Below are 25,734 nucleotides of genomic sequence, written 5' to 3'. Positions count from 1 at the left end.
ATTCTTCTTTCAAGACCACCTCTTTGCCGATTCTGACAGGCATTGTTACTTCACCTCACTTTAGTGCAAATTTTCAGGCTTTTATTGTATTCAATCCCTTGATACCTCGAAAGTGCGAAAGCCGCTGCTTTCTTCTTTTTGGGTCTCTAGTTGATTGAATAGGGACAGCTGTAGCACCTCAAATTTCCCCCCCCCCCCTCATTCATGCATTCATTTTTAGGTCATTTAACATTTCATATTGCATTGCGTCATATCAATCAGAATCAGATCCAAGAAGCTTGAACGTCATCCAAGACACTTTGTGGGTTCTATCTGGGTGGTCAGTCAACATAAGGGAATGACTTGAGTTACTTCCAACATGTTCAAATGGGGTTTATTCATCATTCAAAATGCTAATCTTGAAGGAGCAAAAGTCTGTGCCTGAGCTGTCATGCTCGCTAGGCGAGCAGCATGGTTCGCTTAGCGACTCTGAACTGTCATGCTCGCTAGGCGAAGCGCACGCGTTTTAAAATATAACAGAAAATCCTGGACTTGGACCTCTCTCATTTGAGCCCACAAAGCCACGAAAATCAGGTTATAAATTCTGAAGTTTCAGTGAAACAAAACCCCAGACAGACTAAAAGGAAGGAAGCTGACCTAACCCTAAAAGAGAACAAAAAGAGAGAAGAGCTAACAGAATTCAGAGCAGCCTCCGGGCACTGAAGGGAACTCATATGCAAAGAACCTATTCTACCTCATATATACCCTAAGATTGTTCTGCAAACCCAACGGTGTAATTCAATTTCATTCGATCTCTCCAATCAGGTTTGCCTTATTCCCATTATTTTATGCCTTCAATTTGAAATTTCTAAATGTATGAGGTATTATGGTGAATTTGAAAGAGTGGATATCGTTAGGTTTTGCCTGTGGGTTTAGATATGCATGAATGTGTAGAACAATGCCTTGAATGTTTGATCATCTAATTTCTGAAACCGTACTGTTATCAGAGAAGAATCCAAAACCCACAGGCGTTCGCTAGCCCATCGCTAGGCGAATCTGCAGCGAAGCTTCGCTAAGCCTTCGCTAAGCGAGACAGTAGCAATCGCGATAGTAGCTTTTTTTCTGTTTGCTTTCCAATCTGTGTTGTGTTCGTTATGACATGCTTTCTCTTGCCTCCATGCACTATTTACCTGACGCTTTGTTGTCATGTTTCCTTTGTTTGGTGCAACTCTTGATTGCACCCCATCTTGTTATTCTAACTTGTTTGTTGAGTTTTTGTGAGGGCTCACATGACTCCTGAAAGGATAGCTTGCTTGGTATGCCACTTTATTTGTGGGATACCATTTCGAGATTTATTCTGATTACTTTGCTGACATGATTTCTTTGATGGTGCTAGCTTGAGAGATCTCCGGGTTTCTTATTCCTTTAGTTGCTGTTACTTCAGATTTTTATCCGTGTGGTAGATCTCTTGATCCCTTAATTTTTCCCGCAATTTTACCGTTTTCTTAGCTGGAAGACCTCAACCGGAGGCAATGTTTTCTTTTGTTTGTTTACTTTTGTGCCCAAAGACCTCCAAGAAGAGGCATCAGTGCTAAAGACCTCCATAAAGAGGCAATTGACGGATAAAAGGGATTAGCAGTCAATCCCCCGTTATTCAGTGTGTCGTTCTTTATGCTCGCACTACGTGTCGATGCTTCAGAACAAAGGCCCAAGATCTTTTGTCCGGTCAGTCAGTGGAGAGGGTTCCACCTTTCTGAATCCCCATTTTTTGTCATGAGCTCACCCTGTCCAGGGTTAAGAGCTATGAGGTCTTATCCTCATTACCCTTTTGATCTGCTCACCCTGACGTTCAGTGTCAGTGGTTAAGAGCCCATTTGATTACCTTTCCATGGCTTGTTTGTCGAGGTTGATATGACCCATATGGACTAAAGCCCTACCCATGTATGTTTGAGCCCCCTTGTTGGCGTGTTTACTTTATACATGTTTGTTTTGTATGGTGTGATCGTCTCCCCACAAGATTGCTAGGCTTCGTATAGTCTCTCGTTTGCATGTCAATTAAGGTAGCACGGTTCCTTCGTCTAGGACTTCCCTTTTGCATGAGCATTCCTAAAACACAACAAACTCATTGATTTTTCTTCTCCTAAGAACACGTTTATTCCTTCTACTACAGGCGAGTAAGTCTCCAAAGGTCGAGCATCCGGAAGATTGCGTAGTAACGTCGTTTATCCCAAACAAACCCGTAGTTAGCCGAACTACGGCTTGCTCTGATTCTCATTCCAGATGAGATTCGTAGGCATAAGACGCGACGTCTTAGCGAGCACACTCCTCTTTAACCCATAGGTAGCCGAGCTACGAAGACTCTGATTCTCATATTCAGATGAGATACGTATGCAGTGGATGTGATATCCGTGCGAGTCATTTTCTTCTAACCCCTCTTTTAGTAAATAGTACATTAGATAAACCCACACCCTTTAGACAAGAACAACAAGAGTGGATCCCGTAGAGTACTACGGATGCGTAGGGGTGCTAATACCTTCCCTTCGCATAATCGGCTCCCGAACCCAAGATTTGGTTGCGAGACCTTGTCTTTTCCTTTCCTTTTTCCAGGTTTACTTCGAGCGTTTCCTTTCCCTCCTTTGGGATAAATAATGCACGGTGGCGACTCTTCTGTCTTTTATTTTTTCGCCGGTTTTTTTTTCGCATTTCCTTTTTTTAGGCTGCGACACCATAGTCATCATCTCATCTTTCGGATATTATCGGATAAAATGACTACTCGTTTTCCAAAAATATTCTCAAGAGGGGCTCTTACGAGTGTAGTATCGCGTAACAATCTCCTCAAGTCTTACACTTGAACGACCTTCGCACTACGTCCTAAAATAGGCCAAGACGGGGTAGGTATCTAAGGTCCTTGGCTTCTAAGGTTTATATTGGAAAAAGTAATGCTTAACCACGACTACTCGTGTGACATTATTGATCCCAACAAGACCTCCACCAAGTGAATGGGCTTGCAAGTTAACTTAGTAAGGAACAACTCCACACAAGTCAACAAGACTATGCCATTATCCTATCATAAGTTCACTCGAGTTCGGGTATCGAACTCATCTCACAAGAAACCACCAAGCATACAAGCAATTTAATATATCAAGCAATTCATACATTACAAACAATACAGTCATCCCAAATTTGCACAAAAATATGTCACCAATAAATATAACCATACAACACACATAAGCAAAAAGTAGGCTAAACCCACTAGAGAGTTGGATCCCCAGCAGAGTCGCCACTTTTCTGTAGCGGGGTTTTCGTTACCTTTAGGTTTACTGACTAAACCAAAAGTCAACATACAATTTGAGTCTCCACCGCACTTTTATTTGTCCAAAGGAAAGGCTAAAAAGTGAACAAAAGCCAAGTAAGAAGTTTTTTAAATAAAAAACTAATAAAAATGTCAGAGATCTGGGTAAGGGGGTTGGTTATGAAATGGGAAGGTTTTACGCACCCAAAACATCCTTAGTACTCTAAGGGAACCCTTTTTGCAAATATGTGTTGTATGTTGGTATTTGTGAAAATATGTGCAAAAGATTGGAGGGATGAGAAGAGAATAGATTATATTTACAAATTTTGTTGTTTGAATGGATGAACCCATTGCTTACGTACCATCACAAGGGAGGATCAAAACCTCGTAGTTCGGGGTAAAAATCTAAAAGATTGGTGAATTGATTTAACCAAAAGCCTTAAGGTCTTTTGTTATCAAAGGGAGAAAACTCAACCTAAACCAACAATCCACCATGTTAGGAGGGCTTCAACATGCTAGTGAGGGGTTAACCCTATAATAAGTATGGAAGACTTATAATCCAATCACTAAGAATGAGGTGAGATTTACATCAACCATTATGATAACTCAAACCTATGACTAATGTTTTCGAAAAGTTTTTAACAAGTGGCCATTGGAACCATAAAGCAACTTGAAGTGAGTTATATTTACAAGTTGGATGTGTTTACAAAAATGAAGTCAAAGTTGGATTTAATATTTATTCACAATGAGTATTTATGAAAATATTTTGAAAAGTCAAAGGCATGAGGCCTAGGTTTATAGTTTGAAACAAAGTCAAAGGTTGAAAGAAAAGATTTTTGGCTTGATTAGAGTGGGGAGAAGAAGAGAAGGGCTAGTCCTAAAGCATAAAAAGATAAGAGAGGGAAGATAAACCCTTGGAGTTCCTTTTCTTGAAATCATAGAGATGATTCAAGATGCTCATTTCCTTTAGACTTAGCAAACAATGAAGCAATCAAACAATTTGGATTCAAGCTCCTAGGATCTCCATTTGGCTTGTCTCTCTTAACTTGGCTACTCATGACAATGGTCCTCTTTTTACTATCTCAAGATGGAATCCCTATCAAACAAGAGCAAACATCAAAAAGTTCACAACACAATAAGAAGAATGGACAAAGAATAAGTTTAGATGGGAAGTCCTTTAAAGTCAACTTTGAAATTTAGCATTCTAAAGGCATGAGGCCTAGTTGCTCTTCAACAAGTCTAGCATTCTAAAGGCATGAGGCCTAATTGCTCTTGAACTCCTTTAAGCATAGGTATGTCGTAATTCTAAGTCCTTTCTCCTTTTTGCATTTGGTTCACACAAAACAAAGACAAAGCAAACATATGATAACAATATATTTATATACAATAATGGGCTCAAATGAGTAAAAGAAAAATGACATAAACATAAAATATGGGCTCAAGTGAGCAAAGGGAAAAGCAATATGAATAATGAGCAAGAAATAAATTACATTAAAAGTAAAGGGCAATAAATTAAATGCTTAAATTAAAGTTAGTAATTAGTGAAGTTATGTTAGTTGGTCATAAGACAATGTAGCGCTATGTTAAGCAATCGTAAGTGGACTAATGTAGTAGTCACACCTATCTGAGGCCGGTCAATAAAACTACAGGCAAATAAACACAAGTTAGAGATCATGACTAGTAAGCCAAGCTTCACAAACTTGCCATGCAAAAATAAAAGGGGAAGGGCCTTGTATGGACTTTAGGTTATTTGCTTGACCAAGAAGCAACCTATCTTGGACACAAAACAACTCACTTGATCATGGATCAAGTTGAGTTTGGTTTGGATCAAAGAAGGTTAAACCTCTCATTTGTCAAGACCAACCATAAGATATTAACTCATTGGACATAAATGGAAAGAATGGGATGAAGATGAAAGGGAAGGAAAGAGAATTCAAGTATCAAATTCAATTGATCAAACGTGAACCAATTCATCATTAATCAATGCTAAACAGAAAAGGAGTGAAGATTACAAGTCAACAAGTCAACCATAATTTTTTGGTATTTTTTGGATTAAAATAAAATGCAAAATAAAATAATCAAAATATGGTCAAATCTCAAATTTAATTCAAATCAACTTCAACAAGTCCAATTAAATTCTCATAGGTCTAACATGGTCAAATAAACTTTGACTAATTTTCTCAACAATTTTGGAAATCAGATACTATTCAAAAACAATTAAAAATAATAAAAAATAAAACAATATGAATTAAAATCTCAAATAAATCTCTAATCAAATAAGAAATTGATGAGACTATTTTTCATTGACTTATCATGATCCATAGGTGTTAGGAAAATATTTTTGGATTTTTCAAATATCAGAAAGTAATTTAAAATGAATTAAAACTATTAAAAATAAAATAATTCACAAAAAATATAAAATGAAATCACAAAAAAATTAAAAATCAAAAATCAAAATATGAAACTAGATTTTTCAACAATTTTTTTGGTATTGGTCTCATATTTTTGTGACTTCAAATAATTTTTTTAATGAAATTTTGAAAATAAAAAGAATTAACTGAAATTAAAATGAAAATAGAAATAATGGAAAATCCAGCGCCACATGATCAACTTCATTAAATGACGTGGCATGGATGAATGGGTCAGCTGCAAGGGCGCATGGTACACTTGAGTCAACCGCGCGGCATGTTGCATTAAAATAAGTAAACATAAGGAATGGTTAGGATTATAACATGGTCAAGCAATCCAAGGGCTAGGAAGGAAACCACGTGGTGATGGTGGTGGAAACCACCATCTTCTCCGATGAGATACCAGAATCCGACCACCACTTGCATAGAAATTTTTTGTAACGAAAATGAAAAATAAGGACATCAAATTAAAGCTCAGGTGATGTACATCACCACTGTATCCATGGATCTTCCTCACTCTTCCTATTTTGAGAGAAATGTGAGATGGAAGATCATGGTGTGTCAACTGCAAATGCACGAAATGAAGAATTGAGACCACCACTAGCCTGCCTCAAGTGTGAGGACTTCAGAAAACCACACAAACCAAAGAAAACTACATTGAATTTCAAGATCTAGATCCAAAAAGTTTGAAGTTCTACCTATGAAATGGAGCTCTTAAGGCCACAAATTCTTCAAGATCTTGATCCCTTTTTGCTCTGGAGATGTAATGGAGATGAGAGTCTAAGGAATTGAGCTTTGAAAATCAACTAATGATGTTGAATTTCAAGCTTGAAAAAGAGAGAAAAATATGAAAATTCCTTTGGTAATGGTTGGGATTTCAGTGCTGCAGCATTTCAGGTCTCCATAAGGTTGATGAATGAGTGAGAGGGAGCTCTTATTTATAGCTGAAATGTGGCTGAGCTCATGATTCCCTCGTGTGCATGGCTGTTTGAACTTTGGTCCATGGGCCTGTACAGGCGCATGTGAGGCCCAATGATGGGTGCTAAACCATGCTGAGATCAATTGAAATGGAATTGGACGTGTAACTTGGAAGGAAATGGCTTGCACATTAAGTTTCAACATGAAATGCAAAAATGAACATAAAGAAAGAGCTTTTCGAAACTCACCAATGGAAAGTCCAAAAAAGTAATGTGAGTAATGGTTAAAAAGCCCTTGAAATAAGGAACAAAAGTCATGTTGGGAAAAAATTCATTTGGCATTTGGAAATTAATGAAAACTGGCTGTGAAAGTTTGGGTACAAAACATGTTTAAGTCTCCTTTGAAAATTTTCACAAAAAGCAAGCCTATTCAAGCCCCTATGTTTCCATGATGAAAACTTCAAATGTAAAAACCTCAAACATCAAAGTTGTATATCTTTTTAATACAATCAATTTAGACTCAAATTTGGCATCATTTGGATTTTTCATGAAAACGTTATGGGCATTTGAAGTTAGGTACTTTTTTCAAATTCAATGACTTAGGTCCAAGGTGACCTATAATGTTTTGTATTATCACATGTATTTTTTTTAGGATTATGAAATTTTATACAACATAACATTTGAATTACACATATCAAGCTTTCCAATTAATTTTGTCTCACCTCAAAAGCATAAAAATTAAGGAAGTTATGTCCTTGGGAAGTTGACCCAAAAATTAGGGTTTTAGTCAAAATGACCTATAATATTTTGAAATGAATGATGACCTTCCAAGTTTCAAATGGATTTTTTTATGAATATTAAAGTTGGTCATATGGTTATTAAGAACAGGGTTTCTCTTGGGGTCATCTTCATTTTACAAACACATCAAAAGTTGTGTCTCATTGATCCTCAGCTTAGTCAGATGACTTGACTAGTCAACTTTTCAAGGCCAAACTTCCAATCTTGATGAATAAATGATTGAGGGGCATAAAATAGACTCATATATGCATAAAATAGTGAATTAAATAACTTCCCTTGATTTAATTTGATCATAGGTTGATGTTGCTTCATGAGCAAGGCACCGTCAAGGCACAATTGAATTAGGGTTTCCTTGGGAAACAAACCTCAAGCCCTTTGGGTTATCTTGATCAAATTGGAAAATTGAGATACTTGGGAAACATATATGATGATTAAGAACTTTGTGGACCATTGTCATGCTTTTTCTCATCTTCATCTAGCCATATCATTGAGCTTAGGAGCCTCCTAGGAGCATTGGGGCACATGATCACTTGAGCTTCAAAACAAAAAGAGTTAGTGACATATTTTTGTGCTTTTGGTTAGTAATCAAATAAGAAAAGCAATAATATACAATACAAGCATTCTTGGTGGTCTCAAACCACTCACGCAAGTCCCACCCTAGGGTTAAGGAGACAAACATGCTATGATCCTTGAGGCAATGCACTTGTGCCATCACATGATGCCATGAGGGATCTTAGGGTCAAAATTAGGGTCTTACATTAGCGAGCATTTTGTTATGGTATGGATGTCGTTGTAAGAGATCTCATCGGTGAGAAAGTTTGGTTTTCATTTGATATGGAGAAAAAAAAGAGGTACAAAGGTGGTGCGTTTTTCCGACGGAGTGGAAAATGATGGTACATGGTGGTGGTTTAGTTTGGTTCGTATGGTGAGTGGAGAGAAAGAATATCCACACATCTTCCAACTTTTTCCGACTTTTTTTTTTGAAATGTGTACTGAGTGAGAGATTTTTTGAGATATAAAATGGGGTAGTAAGGTTATGTTATGGTTGTTATATGTTGTTTATGAGTGAAGCATATAGTATATGGTAAATGAAGATGAGGTTGTAAGTTGGTAGAACAAACTGGAAGATGGTAATTAGTGTTTGAAGATGAATAGTATATGAGTGAAAGGTTTGTATAGAATTTGAAGGAAGTGAAAATGGTATTCTAAGGAGTAGTAGTCATGGTGAGGGGTTACTAAGGGGTAGAAAAGGAGGTTAGTGTGGTTATTGAAAGAAAAAAAAAGAATGGTGATTTTAACATGACATGGTGGTGGCTAAATGAAAAGAAGAAGTGATTTCTTTCTACTGAAAGTTCATTCCAAAGAAAACTCCTATCTTTTCTTCTTTTTAGTCCGAAAAATTAAGAGGAAAGAAAACACTCAGTAATGCACCGCCTTTGGTTATTATTTTTGTCCCTCTCCTTCACAAGCTAGTAGCAATGTATAATATGGTTTCAATAAACAATGTCAATAATGCCCTTTTTTGATATTTGCGTGTTTAAATAAATTTTAAAATTTACATGAAACAAATTTTAAAATAATTTTAATAAAACCAAATAAAATTGAACTAACTAATTACTTAATTCTAATTATTTTTTCTCAACATTTTGATAAAGAAAATAAATATAAAATGAATAAAAATAGTATGCGAAAATACTCGAAAAATAAAAATGAATGCACTAAAATGATCTACGTGAAATAAAGTTTCGGAAAACATACATGTTTTGACCAATTTTTACAATAAAAAATGCTCGGTTAAAAGGCACAGGCTGATCAAAATACGAACTCAAACAGAATCGAAAAAACAAACGAGCATGTCAAGTTAAACTATGAGAATTGTAGATCAATAAAATAGATAATTGGAAGCCCGACCTAAATAAATTTCAACAACTAATTTTACGTACATTTGAAAATTGATTCAACCGATCTGTCTGTAGAATAAAAATTTATTATAGTCGACATTTTAAGTATTATGCAGAAATAAATGCATGCTATGACATGCAGATGATGCAAATGCCTTTATGGATGCTTTGATTTATTGATTAAGGGGGAGAATAGGGGTATGATAGGTGCCCATATTAAATATCTCTGACCATTGAATATGAAGAATACCTCTTTTCATATAATCATGATGGGATATAGTTAAATACTAAGGGACCCAAATTTTGTCTCTTTATGAAATTATATGCAATGATATTGGCTATTATGAATGCATGAATGACTCTTTTTATTTTGGTTTGCTAAGGATATGATGCTATATGTCATGAACCCTAGCAAGATATTTTATGACAGATAAAGAATGAAAGGTGAACCTGTGGGGAATGATGGAGATTGTTCACGAATTTATGAGTTTATCGGAATAACTAATTGCAAGTGTACAATCTATCGTGTAGGTTTAAAAGATATCGATCCTACAGAGACGTAGCTGTGAATCTATTGTTTCTAGTTGCTACGGTGTTTATCTAAGGCGAATGAATTATGTAAAGGAAAGGTGAAAATAAATAACTTTAATAAATTCATGCAGATAATATCAGGATGTGGCTGTCATCAAACAACAACACTCTTTATTACTTCTAAATAGGATCGTTGTACGGTCAAGAGACGGTCCTCACATCCCAACATCAGTAAATTAGCTGGACATGCTTATGACAATCATGAAAGCATAAGTTTGAAGCTTAGAAGTAGACATTGTGGAAAGGTAATTTAAATTAATACAGTATGATAAATAAGACTTAGAAATCAAATAAGTAGTGTGAGGCAAGGTAAAGGTTTTAAACACATCGAGTAAGCGAAAAAGAAAAGCTCGATGTTGATTGAGGGTTTTTCGCGTTAATGGAAATGATTTGTAAAATAGTTAGAACTGATTGAAATTGATGGAATATTAGTGAAGTTAGTGTGAAGATGGTTAAAAATTGAAATTGCGTAAAATGTAAGTGAGTTGTTGAACAAGATTATTTACATGTGATATGGTATTTACATAAATTATCTTACTACTCGACTAAACATATTGCAATCGAACAATCAAATAATCTATTAAACAAATAAAGAGTAATTAACCAGCTAAAATTTAATGAAACTAATTAGTTAAACACTTAATCAATTAATTAATTACTAATTTAAATAACTAAACTAATTAAAAAAAGGAAATAACACAAGAGAGGTGCAAGATTTGTATGAGGTGTGTATGTTGGATGAACCTATATTTCAACATTTCAATGACCCAAACACACAACAAAGTTTTTCTAAATCCTAAATCTACTTCAATAATAAAAATCAAACTAAATGTTAATTAAAAATAAGATAAAAACAAAAACCAAAACAATTTGACTTTCAAACCATAATTAAATTAACAAATATAGATTAAAAGAAAAAAAACGTAAGATTCTTTCTCCCTCAAGACAAACATTTCTTCTTCATTTCTTAAACAAAACCAACAAAAACTACATTGTTAAATAATGAACTAATTACTCTCATCAATAATAGAAATCATGAATAGATTGATTTGGTATTATGCATAATGCAGCAAAATGCATCTCAAATCCAAAAAAAAATCAAAACTTTAGCTCATATTTATGTGATTCAAAGACAATAAAAAAAGTACCCAATTAAAAATCAAGCAGTAGATAATAGATTAATGCAAAAGAGTGAAAGGTGGTAAATTACCGATTGGGTAGTAAGAGCTGAAGTGCGGAAGAAAAATGAGTTGGAAGCAGTGTTGTTGTTATTGTTAGTGAGGGTTTTGTTATGGTGTGGATGTCGCCGTAAGAGGTCTCGCTCGTGAGAAAGTTTGGTTTGCATTTGATATGGAGAAAAAAAAGAGGTACAAAGGTGGTACGTTTTTCCGACGGAGTGGAAAATTGTGGTACATAGTGGTGGTTTAGGTTGGTTCGCATGGTGACTGGAGAGAAAGAATATCCACACATCTTCCAACTTTTTCCTACTTTTTTCTTTGAAATGTGTACTAAGTGAAAGATTTTTTGAGGTATAAAATGGGATAGTAAGGTTATGTTATGGTTGTTAGATGTTGTTTATGAGTGAAGCATATAGTATAGGGTAAATGAAGATGAGATTGTAAGTTGGTAGAACAAACTGAAAGATGATGATTAGTGTTTGAAGATGAATAATATAGGAGTCAAAGGTTTGTATGGAATTTGAAGGAAGTGAGAATGGTATTTCTAAGGAGTATTAGTCATGGTGAGGGGTTACTAAGGGGTAGAAAATGAGGTTACTGTAGTTACCGAATGAAAGAAAAATAGGATTTGTGATTTTAACATGACATGGTGGTGGCTAAATGAAAAGAAGAAGTGATTTATTTCTATTGAAAGTCCATTCCAAAGAAAACTCATATCTTTTCTTCTTTTTAGTCCGAAAAATAAAGAGTTAAAGAAAGCACTCGATAATGCATCGCCTTTGTTTATTATTTTCGTCCCTATCCTTCACAAGCTAGTAGCAATGTATACTATGGTTTTAATATACAATGTCAATAATGCCCTTTTTTGATATTTGAGTGTTTAATAAATTTTAAAACTTACATGAAACAAATTTTAAAATAATTTTAATAAAACCAAATAAAATAGAACTCACTGATTAATTAATTATAATTATTTTTTCTCAACATTTTCATAAAAAAACATATATAAAACCAAATAAAAATGAGAGCACTTAAATGATCTAAATACGAACTCAAACAGAATCGAAAAAAACAAACGAGCATGTCAAGTTAAACTACGCGAAATGTAAATCTATAAAACAGACAATTGGAAGTCCGATCTCAAAAAATTTCAACAACCAATTTTACGTACATTTGAAAATTGATTCAACAAATCTGTTTGTAGAACGAAAATTTATTCTAGTCGACATTTTAAGCATTATGTAGAAATAAATGCATGCTATGATATGCATACGATGCAAATGTCTTTATGAATGCGTTGATTTATTGATTAAGGGGAAATTTTGAGGTATGACAGGTGCCCCTATTAAATATCTCTGACCATAGAATATGAAGAATACCACTTTTCATATGATCACGGTGGGAGATAGTTAAATACTAAGGGACCCAAATCTTTTCCCTTTATGAAATTATATGCAATGATGTTAGCTGTTTTCAATGCATGAATGACTCTTTTTATTTTGGTTTGCTAAGGATATGATGATATATGAGATGGACCCTAGCAAGATATTTTATGACAAATAAAGAATGAAAGGTGAACCTGTGGGGAATGATGGAGATTGTTCACGAATTTATAAGTCTATCGAAATAACTAATTGCAGGTGTACAATCTATCGTATGGTTTTAAAAGATATCGATCCCACAAAGATCTAACTGTCAATCTATTGTTTCTAGTTGCTACAGTGTTTATCTAAGGCGAATGAATTATGTAAACAAGAGGTGAAAATAAATAACTTTAATAAATTCAGGCAGATAATACCGGGATGTGGCTGTCATCAAACAACAACACTCTTGATTGCTTCTACATAGGATCGTTGTACGGTCAAGAGACTGTCCTCACATCCCAACATCAATAAATTAGCTGGACATGCTTATGACAAACATGAAAACATAAGTTTGAAGCTTAGAAGTAGACATTGTGGAAAGGTAATTTAAAACAATATGGTACGATAAATAAGATTGGAAATGAAATAAGTAGTGTGAGGCAAGGTAAAGGTTTTAAACACATCGAGTAAGCGAAAAAGAAAAGCTCGATGTTGATTGAGGGTTTTTCACGTTAATGGAAATGATTTGTGAAATAGTTAGAAATGATTGAAATTGATGGAATATTAGTGAAGTTAGTGTGAAGATGGTTTAAAATTGAAGTTGTGTAAAATGTTAGTGAGTTGTTGAACATGATTATTTACATGTGATATGGTATTCACATGAATTATCTTATTACTCGACTAAACATATTGCAATCGAACAATCAAATAATCTATTTAACAAATAAAGAGTAATTATCCAACTAAAATTTAATGAAACTAATTGGTTAAACATTTAATCAATTAATTAACTAATTACTAATTTAAATAACTAAACTAATTAGAAAAAGGAAATAAGACAAGAGAGGTGCAAGATTTGTACAAGGTGTGTATGTTGGATGAACCTATAGTTTAACATTTCAATGACCCAAACACACAAAAAAGTTTTCCTAAATCCTAAATCTTCTTCAATAATAAAAATCAAAGTAAATGTTAATTAAAAATAAGATGAAAACACAACCCAAAACAATTTGACTTTCAAACAATAATTAAAATAACAAATATAGATGAAAAGAAAAAAAAACGTCAGATTCTTTCTCTCTCAAGACAAATATTTCCTCTTCATTTCTTAAATAAAACCAAAAAACCTACTTTGTTAAATAGTGAACAAGTTACTCTCATCAATAATAACAATCATGAATAAATTGATTTGGTATTATGCACAACGCTGCAAAATGCATCTCAAATCCAAAAAAATATATCAAAACTTTAGCTCATATTTATGTGATTCAAAGATAATAATAAAATACCCAATTAATAATCAAGCAGTAGATAATGGATAAATGCAAAAGAGTGAAAGGTGGTAAATTACCGATTGGGTAGTAAGAGCTGAAATGTGGAGAAAAATGAGTTGGAAACAATGTTGTTGTTATTGTTAGCGAGGGTTTTGTTATGGTGTGGATGTCGCCATAAGAGATCTCGCTGGTGAGAAAGTTTGGTTTTCATTTGATATGGAGAAAAAAGAGAGGTACAAAGGTGGTACGTTTTTCCGAAGGAGTGGAAAATTGGGGTACATGGTGGTGGTTTATGTTGGTTTGTATGGTGAGTGGAGAGAAAGAATGTCCACACATCTTCCAACTTTTTTCTACTTTTTTCTTTGAAATGTGTACTAAGTGAGAGAGTTTTTGAGGTATAAAATGGGATAGTAAGGTTATGTTATGGTTGTTAGAAGTTGTTTATGAGTGAAGCATATAGTATATGGTAAATGAAGATGAGGTTATGAGTTGGTAGAACAAACTGAAAGATGGTGATAAGTGTTTGAAGATGAATAATATATGAGTAAAAGGTTTGTATGAAATTTGAAGAAAGTGAGAATGGTATTTCTAAGGAGTATTAGTCATGGTGAGGGGTTACTAAGGGGTAGAAAATGAGGTTACTGTAGTTACTGAAAGAAAGAAAAAAAGGAATTGTGATTTTAACATGACATGGTGGTGGCTAAATGAAAAGAAGGAGTGATTTCTTTCTATTGAAAGTCCATTCCAAAGAAAACTCCTATCTTTTCTTCTTTTTAGTCCGAAAAATTAAGAGTGAAAGAAAGCACTCAATAATGCACCGCTTTTGGTTATTATTTTCGTCCCTCTCCTTCACAAGCTAGTAGCAATGTATAATATGGTTTCAATATACAATGTCAATAATGCCCTTTTTTGATATTTGAGTGTCAAATAAATTTTAAAATTTACATGAAACAAACTTTAAAATAATTTTAATAAAACCAAATAAAATAGAACTCACTGATTAATTAGTTTTAATTATTTTTTCTCAATATTTTCATAAAAAAACAAATATAAAATGAATAAAAATGAATAAAAATAGGACGCGAAAATGCTCGAAAAATAAAAATGAGTGCACTAAAATGATCTACGCGAAATAAAGTTCTGAAAAACATACATGTTTTGATCAATTTTTGCAATAAAAAATGCTCGGTTAAAAGGTTCAGGCTGATAAAAATACGAGCTCAAACAAAATCGAAAAAAACAAACGAGCATGTCAAGTTAAACTACGTGAAATGTAGATCAATTAAACAAACAATTGGAAGTCCGATCTCAAAAAATTTCAACAACTAATTTTACGTACATTTGAAAATTGATTCAATCAATCTGTCTGTAGAACGAAAATTTATTCTGGTCGACATTTTAAGCATTATGTAGAAATAAATGCATCCTATGATATGCATATGATGCAAATGTCTTTATGAATGTGTTGATTTATTGATTAAGGGGAAATTTTGGGGTATGACAGGTGCCCCGATTAAATATCTCTGACCATAGAATATGAAGAATACATCTTTTCATATGATCATGGTGGGAGATAGTTAAATACTAAGGGACCCATATTTTGTCCCTTTATGAAATTATATGCAATGATATTAGCTGTTATGAATGCATGAATGACTCTTTTTATTTTGGTTTGCTAAGTGTAGCGGTAAATTCATGATCATCAAGCTATGGATAAGCTAGACATCAAATAACAAGAGTCGCCAACGCACTTTTATTGTTTCTAAGGGAAAAGGGAAAAAGTACGAATAAAACCCAAAAGTAAGAAGTTTTCAAATACAAATTAATGAAATGTCAGAGATTACAGGTAAGGCGGTTGGTTACACAGAGGGAAGGTGTTAACACCCAAAGTGTCCTAAGTACTCCTAGGGAGCCCTTTTTGTGTGCATATGTATTTGGTACAAAAATGATATTTACAAATAAACAGAAAATGGGGGATGAGAAAAGAATTCATTAATTATATTTTTGTGTTTGACAAGACCCTCGGACTTGTGCCTACGTACCAACATAAAAATGAGGGATCAAAACCTCGTAGTTCGTGATACAAATTTCAAAGTGGATGCTTTGCTTTTATCAAAAATTAAGTTTGAAAAGCACAAAGGCCTGAAAATGGTTTGAATGAGTTAGTTCTTTTTTTGGCTTTTGAAAGTTTAAGTCAAGTATAGTTAAGTTTATTTACAAGTTTGATTTAAGAAAAGAAGTTTGAAAATGCAATGGCATAAGGCCAAAGTTTCTATCTCTTTGGCAGAGTGGTCAAAGTTTAGAACAAAAAAAGTTCAATCAAAGAAGATTTTGAAAAAAGGGAGGGAGAGATTTTGAAATTAAAGAAATGGGGAGAATATGAAGAGACTAATCCTATGCATAAAATTAAAAGTTAAGAGTTGAAAAGATCTGACCAATGGGGTAACAATCCAATAGACAAGAATGTCAATAGAAACCCATAATTCGCTTGGACATTAAGAATCAAACAACACACAAATTCACAATTATATCAATCTTTAAGAGAAAAGGCATCAAATAAAGATAGCCACATCCAAGCTTTAGCCACTCCATGATCTTCTTCAAATTAGCGCATGTAACAGATGAATAATAACTTCACAATGATCATGTTGAAGATGAACTCAAAGGGATCTTGAATGATGTATTAGATGAAGTTCCAAATTGCAAGCACTTGGTTTCACAAAAAGTTGGCATTGTCCAAGTCCTTTAGCATAGGAATGTTGCCTAAGTTCTAAGTCCATTTGTCCAAGATCAAGCCAACAGTCCACACAATTTTTTTTTAGGGTTTTTTGTTATTATTATGTACATTAATGGTCAAAGACCACACAATCAAGCAAAATATACACAAATAAGATATATCACACAATATGGTCCAAATAGACAAAGTGAAAATTGCATTAATATAAACAATTAGAATGGTATCAATAATGGCAAATGAATAAAGACTAAAATTAAATGACATTAAAGTAAATGACTTCAAATTAAAAGTTAGTTGTTAATCAGTTAGAAGTTAGTATTTTTTTGCTTTTGCTTTCATTTTTAAGTCATTCTTTGGAGAACACTCAACCCACTTATCACAAGCATGGATCCTTGAGCCAAGACATCTTCCAAAGGAAGGAAAAAAGGCCAAGTTTCCACACAATACCATGAAAGAGGGGAGACTTACAATCTCACTAACTAGAATGCTATGCCTTTTGTGTCATAAACTTACCGCTATGTTAAGCAATTGTAATTGGACTTATGTAGAAGTCACAACTATTTGAGGTCGGGTAATATAACTTTGGTGTTAATGCATGTTTGAGACATAGTATAATGGACTATGCTCATGAAACATACTATAAGACCCTAATTTTGACCCTAAGATCCCTCATGGCATCATGTTATTGCACAACTGCATTGCCTCAAGGATCATAGCATGTTTGGCTCCTTAACCCTAGGGTTGGGACTTGTTTGAGTGATTTGAGATCACCAAGCATGCTTGTATTGTATGTTATTGCTTTTATTATTTGATTACTAACCAAAAGCACAAAAATATGTGACTAACTCTTTTTATTTTGAAGCTCAAGTGATCATGTGCTCTACAATGCTCCTAGGAGGCTCCTAAGCCCAATGCAATGGCTAGATGAAGAAGAGAAAAAGCATGAAAATGGTACACAAAGTTCCTAATCATCATATATGTCTCCCAAGTATCTCAATTTGCCAATCTGATCAAGATAACCCAAAGGGCTTGAAGATTGTTTCCCAAGGAAACCCTAATTTCACTGTGCTTTGGCTGTGCCTTACCCATGAAGCAATCTCCACCTCTGATCAAATTTAATCAAGGTAAGTTCTTTAATTTATCATTTTATGCATATATGAGCCTATTTGAGGCCCCTCAATCATCTATTCATCAAGATTGGAAGTTTGACTTTGAAAAGTTGACCAGTCAAGTCATCTGACTAAGCTGAGGTTCAATGAGATATACTTTTTGATGTGTTTGTCAAATGAAGATGACCCAAAAATAAAAAAATGTTCCTAAGAACCATATTAACAACTTTCATGTTCATCAAGAATCCATTTGAAGCTCGGAAGGGCATTATTCATTTCAAAACATTATAGGTCATTTTGACTGAAACCCTAATTTTGGGTCAACTTGCCAAGGGCATAACTTTCTCAATTTGTAGGATTTTGAGGTGGGACCAAAGTAATTTGAAAGCTTGAGATGTCTAATTAAAATGTTATGCTGGACAGAATTTCATAATCCTAAAGGAAACACATGTTCCATTGCAAAACATTATAGGTCATCTTTGACCTAATTCATTGAATTTGAAAAAGTACCCAACTTAAAATGCCCATAACTTTGTCATAGAAAATCCAAATGATGCAAACTTTGAGTCTAAATTGACTATGTTGAAAATATATACAACTTTGATGTTGGATATGTTTTCATTTGAAGCTTGTATCATGAGGACAGAAGGGTTTAACCAAGCTTACTTTTGGTTGATTTTTTTCAAAGTGATTTAAACATGTTTTATACTTGAACTTTCCAAGCCAGTTTTGATCAATTTTCACATATCAAATGGTTTATATCCTAACATGATTTCTATTCCTCATTTCAAGATCTTTCGAACCATTACTCACAATAGTCATTTGGATCTACCATTTGGGAGATTCAAATTTTTCTTCATTTATGTGTATTTGTGACATTTTATGTTATAACTTGAAATGCAAGCATTTTACATTCCATGTACACGACCACATGCCTTCCATTTGAACTCAGCAGGTCTCTTCATCCATTTATGGGCCTCTCACACGTCCACAAAGGCCCATGCATTCAAAAGTGCAATTCACATGCACATGAGCAAAGTGTGAATTCAGATGCATTCACCTATAAATAAAGGCTTCCTCTCCCTCATTTCATAACCTTTTGGAGATCCCATATGCTGCTGAACTGAAACCATAACCCTCACCAAAGGAATCACTCACCATTTTTCAGTATTTTCGAGCTTGAAATTCAGCAACATTAGTTGAGTTTCAAAGCTAGATTCCTTAGCCAATCATCTTCCCTATATTCAGAGATCAAAGAGGAGCAAAAAGCTTGAAGAATTCGTGGCCAGAAACTCACCATTTTGAAGGTATAAGCTCAAACTGTTTGGATCTGAAACTCACAATTCAATGTAGTATTCTTGTGTTATTGTGGTTCTCCGAAGTCCTCATACTTGAGGCAAGCTTTTGGTGCATTCAATTTTCCATTTCAAGATCAATCCGTGTGGACACCATGATTTTCTCCTTCAACTTTCTCTTAATATAGGAAGAATGAGAGGAATCTAATGGTACAGTGATGATCTACATCACATGAGCTTCATTTCCATGCCCTTGTTTTTCATTTTTGATAAGATTTGTTTTCCTACAATTCTGGCCGAATTCTGTTTGGCTGACCGGAGAAGATGGTGGGTTTCACCACCACCACCACCACATGTGTTAACCATAACCCTTGGATCTCTCCCTCACGTCTCTAATCTCGTGCATCCATTATGATTACTTCTTTTAATGCATTGTGTTGCGCTGTTGACTGGAGTGCATCATGCATCCTCAGATCCAGACCGTGTACCATTGCCACGTCAATTAATGAAAAGGATCCGGTGGCTCAGTTTTTTTTTCGCTTATTTCATTTTCCTTTTATTTTCTTTTAATTCATTCCATTTTCAATAATTCATAAAAAATTCATATGAGGTCAGAAAAATATAAGACCAACTTAAAATTTTTTCTTGAAAAATCTAGTTTCACATTATGATTTTTAATTATTTTTGTGACCTCATTTGATATTTTTCATGAATTATTTGGTTTTTAATGATTTTTATTCATTTTAGAATACTTTCTGACTTTTAAAAAATACAAAAATATTTCATAGCATCTATGGATCATGATAAGTCAATGAAAAATAGTCTCAACAATTTCTTGTTTATTTTGAGATTATTTGAGATTTTAATTCATATTATGCTATTTTTGGTTGTTTTTAATTGATTTTAATTGCTTTCTGACTTTAAAAATTTGTGAGAAAATTAGTCAAAGTTTGTTTGACTATGTTGAACCTATGAAAATTTAATTGGACTTATTGAAGTTGTTTTGAATTGAATTGGAGGTTCAACTATGTTTGTTTGTTTTTTATTTGTATTTTCTTTTAACTCAAAAATTACCAAAAAAATATTATTGACTTCTTGACTTGTTATATTCATTCCTCTTCTGTTTGGTATTGATCAAGGTTGAATTGATTCAACTTTGATCAAATTCATTGGATCTTGTGGTTTGAGAATCCTTAAGGATCATCACCTAGAGAGATGAATGAATTTGATCAAGGATGAGTTATCCCTTGATCAATTGGGATTGGTTGTTGTCTTCTTACCCCCTCCCTTTCATCTTCATCCCTTTCTTTCCATCAATGGCCAATGAGTTAAAGTCTTGAGGTTGGTCTTGACAAATAAAAGTTTAACCTTCTTTGATCCAAACCAAACTCAACTTGATCCATGATCAAGTGAGTTATTTTGTGTCAAAGATATGTTACTTCTTGGTCAAGCAAATAACCAAAAGTTAATACAAGGCCCTTCCCCTTTTGTTTGGAATGGCAAGTTTATGGAGCTTGGCTTACTAGTCATGACCTCTAACTTGTGTTCTTTTCCTATATTCTTATTGACTGGCCTCAGATAGGTGTGGCTACTATATTAGTCCACTTACGATTGCTTAACATAGCGCTACATTGTCTTATGACAAGCTAACATAACTCTACTAACTACTAAGTTTAATTCGAGCTTTTAAATTCTTGTCATTTACTTTCAATGTCATTTATTTCTTGCTCATTATTCATCTTGATTTTCATCTTTGCTCATTTGAGCATATATTTTATGTTTATGTCATTTTTATTTTGCTCATTTGAGCCCATTATTGTATATAAATATATTGCTATTTTGTGTTGTTTTGTGTTTGTTTTGATGTGAACCAAAATGAAAAAGGAGAAAGGACTTAGAATTAGGATTCACCCATGCTTAAAGGAGTTCAAGAGCAAGCCTCATGCCTTTAGAATGCAAAATGTGTTGAAGAGCAACTAGGCCTCATGCCTTTAGAATGCTAAAATTCAAAGTTGACCTCAAAAGACTTCTCCTCAAACTTATTCTTTGTCCATTCCCTTCATTATGTTATGAGCTTTTTAATGTGTGATTTTGTGTGATAGGAACCTCATCCTAAGATTGTGAAAAGAGGACCATTGTCATGAGTAGCCAAGTTAAGAGCCAAGCCAAATGGAGATCCTAGGAGTTTGAATTCAAATTATTTGTTGCTTGCTTTGTATGATAACTCCAAAGGAAAGGAGCATCTTGAGTCATCTCTATGACTCCAAGAAAAGGAACTCCAAGGGTTATCTCTCCCCTTTTATCTTTGTATGCTTTAGGAATAGCCCTTCTCTCTTCTCCCCCCTCTAACCGAGCCAAAAATCATTTTCAAAACTTTGACTTTATTTCAAATTAGAAACCTAGGCCTTAGGCCTTTGACTTTTCAGAACCATTTTCATAAATACTCATAATAAATAAACTTTTATCCAACTTTAACCTCATTTTTTAACTAAATTCAACCTGTAAATATAACCCATTTCAAGTTGTTTTGTGGCTCCAATGGCCACTTGTTAAACTCTTTTCAGAAACATTAGTCATAGGTTTGAGTTATCATAGTGTTTGATGTAAATCTCACCTCATCCTTAGTGTTGGATTATAAGCCTTCCATGCTTATTATAGGGTTAACCCCTCACTAGCATGTTGAAGCCTTCCTCACATGGTGGATTTGTTGGTTTAGGTTGAGTTTTCTCCCTTTGATAACAAAAGACCTTAAGGCTTTTGATAAAAATCAACTCACCAATCTTTGAAATTTTTACCATGAACTACGAGGTTTTGATCCTCCTTTGTGATGGTACGTAGGCAATGGGTTCATCCATTCAAACAAAATTTGTAAATATAATCTATTCTCTTCTCATCCCTCCAATCTTTTGCACAAATCGTTTCACAAATACCAACCTATAACACATATTTGCAAAAAAGGTTCCCTTAGAGTACTAAGGATGTTTTGGGTGCGCAAAACCTTCCCATTTCATAACCAACCCCCTTACCTAGATCTCTGACATTTTTATTATTTTTTGATTTGAAAAACTTCTTACTTGGCTTTTGTTCGCTTTTTAGCCTTTCCTTTGGACAAATAAAAGTGCGGTGGCAACTCGAATTGTATGTTGACTTTTGGTTTAGTCAATAAACCTAAAGGTAACGAAAACCCCGCTACAGAAAAGTGGCAACTCTGTTGGGGATACTCGGCCCGTGTGTTTAGCCTACTTTTTACTTGTATGTGTTGTATGTTTATATTTATTTGTGGCATATTTTTGTGCAAATTTGGGATGAATGTATTGTTTGTAATGTATGAATTGCTTGATATATTAATTGCTTGTATGCTTGGTGGTTTCTTGTGAGATGAGTTCTATACCCGAACTCGAGTGCACTTATGATAAGAGAATGACATAGTCTTGTTGACTTGTGTGGAGTTAGTCCTTAACAAGTTAACTTGCAAGTCCATTCACTTGGTGGAGGTCTTATTGGGACCACTAATGTCACACGAGTAGTCGTGGTTAGGCATTACTCTTTCCAATATGAACCCTAGAAACCAAGGACTTTAGATACCTAGCCCATCTTGGCCTATTTTAGGACGTAGTGCGAAGGTCATTCAAGTGTAAGACTTGATGCGATTGTTACGTGATACTACACTCATAAGAGTCCCTCTCGAGAATATTTTTGGAGGACGAGTAGTCGTTTTATCCGATAATATCCGAAAGATGGGATGATGACTATGGGAACCTTTTAGAACATGATTGTCAGGTTTGACCGTAGTACACTCCCGTTTGGTGGTTCTTAACCGAGACTCCATGCTCGTGACTCGCAACAAACCCGTGAGTCACGGTCAATCCATTCTCGTATATCCTCAAAATCAATGAATCTTGGGTGTTGATATGGTGTAAAATCTAATCCACCAAGCCATCCCGTGACCTTTGTATGGTGTGACATGCTTGATCCTTGAGTGTGTTTGTTGCATCCGTGCATTCATCTGCATTCATGTCATCGACAATAAGATTTTTGCAAGGAACTTAAAGGGTCTATTTGCAAATTTTCAGACATGGATAAGCAAAGAAGGAATACGAAGAAGTATTGTTTCAGACAACTCGACTTGAGAGAGTTAAGGCGTCTGACATCTTATGTATTAGAGCCATTGGAGTTTAAAGGTCACCATGGGAAGCTTCTAGCCATTCTCTCTACCAAGGTTGATGAGGGTCTGATGAGTGTGTTGGTGCAGTTCTACGATCCTCTGTATCGGTGCTTCACTTTTCTGGATTTCCAGCTTTTGCCTACATTGGAGGAGTACGCTTATCATGAAGGGTATACCTATTTTTGACCGATTTCCGTTCAGTGGTTTTGAGAAGATTCAGTCTTCTCAAGAGATTGCTGACATGCTTCACGTGGAGATATTCGACATTGTTGCCAATATGACTACCAAGGGTGGAATTCAAGGTCTCCCGTCTGATTTTCTGATTGCCAAAGCTACCTTGTTTGGGAAGGCCATGAGTAAGGAAGCTTTTGAAGCCATATTTGTACTCCTCATCTATGGGCTAGTGTTATTTCCCAACATCGACAACTTCGTGGATGTGAACGCTATTAGGATTTTCTCTTCTCTTAATCCCGTTCCGACTCTGTTGGGTGACACTTATTTCTCTTTCCATATGAGGAATGAAAAGGGTGGTGGTTCCATTGTATGCTGTCTGCCTTTGTTATACAAGTGGTTTATTTTGCACTTGCCTCAGACGCTTGCCTTCAAGGAGAACAAGGGATGTCTACGGTGGTCGACGAGACTTATGTCTCTCACTAATGATGATATCTTTTGGTATAATCGTGTTTATGATGGCATTAAGATTATTGATTCTTGTGGTGAGTTCTCCAATGTACCTCTTCTTTGTACATGTGGTGGAATTAACTACAACCCTGCTTTAGCTCGCCGTTAGCTTGGGTTCCCCTTAAAGGATAAACCTAACAACATTTCGTTGGAAGGCTTATTCTTTCGAGAGGGTAAAGATCCCCAAAACCTGAAGGATAGGATGATCCACGCCTGGCGCAATGTTCATAGGAAAGGGAGGAATGAGCTTGGTCCAAGGAACTGTGTTGCTTTGGAGCCTTACACCTCTTGGGTAAGGAAGAGAGCCCTCGAGTACCGCATGCCGTATGAGTACCCAAGACCTACCCATATGGTTATGGTTGGGCCTTCAACCCTCCCTAATCAAGGAGTAGAGGAGTTGAGAGACAAAGACCATTCGCATGCCTGGGTTCGTGAGCGTGAGGAGCTTCTTCAGCAACTCAAGGATAAGGATGCAATGATCGAGTTTGTAGAGCATCAGGTTATTGATGAACCCGATGATGTGGTTACTTCTGTCCTGCCTAACTCGTCTAGGTTTTGGAAGAAGAGATATGATCAACTCGCAAAGGAGAAGTCCGACATGGAAGCAGCTTATGAGAGAGAGGTGAAGAAGCTTCATGCGACGTATTTTCCGATCTCGAAGGCTTTAGACGACTGCTTCTAGGGCTCCATAGGATGTTTATTCTCCTTTTCTCTTTTATTGTATTTGGTTACCGAGACTGTACTACTTCTTTGGTGTAAAAAGTTTCCAAATATTATATTGCTATGAGTATTCCACATATGTCTCAAAAAGTTCAATATTTTCAAAATATTTGCAAATAGACCCTTATAAAGTTCCTCCGATAAAAAAACAAAAGCATATGCATGAGCATTGCATGCATCATATACATAAGCAAGTTGTGGTTCCGAGCTCTTGATACAGTGGTCTAACTCTTTGCTCTTCATTTATTTTGAAGACAAGCTGACACATCCATACCGTACTCACGTAAACGTCAAAGCAATGGCCGAACAACTAGAGAACGAGAACAGAGAACTCAAAGAAGAAGTCAGCTAGTTATCTACTTTAGTGGAGTCTCTACTCCAAGCTCAAAAGCAAGCTGTAAATGTGCAAGCGTATGCGTCCAATCAAGCGCCTAAGGTAGCTCCTACCTCTATACCAGCCCCTACTATGGGATCAGCCAATGTTATGCCTTCCGGTTACCCTTGGGGGATGCTCCATAATTTCATGCCCGAAGGATATCATTTGCAAGTGCAAGCTCAACCGGCAGCTAGCCTGGTCCTTGTGGTGCCACCCCCGGTGGTTAATTCTGTTCCTACTCCAGCTCCCATTCCTCAAGTCCGTGTTGACGAGACTATCTACCATTCAAAGGCCTTTGAGAACCCGGATGTGTATGACAAATTAGATGAAATGAGAGACCAGTTATCTGACTTGAGGAAGGAAATGAAGGCCCTTCGAGGGAAGTACTTGTTTGGGAAGAGCGCCTCTGAGCTCTGTTTGGTCCCGAACGTGAAGATCCCAGTGAAATTCAAAGTGCCTGACTTTGAAAAATACAAAGGGAATAACTGTCCACTCAGCCACTTGGTCATGTATGCCAGAAAAATGTCTACGCATACCGACGATGACCAATAACTCATCCATTATTTTCAAGACAGCCTGTCTGGTGCTGCCTTGAAATGGTATATGGGTCTTGACTATGGCTTTGTGCGCACTTTCAACGACCTCGGTGAGGCTTTTGTAAGGAAGTGCAAATACAAAGTGGATATGGCTCCGGACAGAGATCAACTGAGGGAGATGTCCCTAAAAGATA

This window comes from Lathyrus oleraceus, chromosome 3, assembly GCF_024323335.1.
Source record: "Lathyrus oleraceus cultivar Zhongwan6 chromosome 3, CAAS_Psat_ZW6_1.0, whole genome shotgun sequence".
In the NCBI taxonomy this organism is placed as follows: domain Eukaryota; kingdom Viridiplantae; phylum Streptophyta; class Magnoliopsida; order Fabales; family Fabaceae; genus Lathyrus; species Lathyrus oleraceus.
This window is presented reverse-complemented; position numbering follows the sequence as displayed.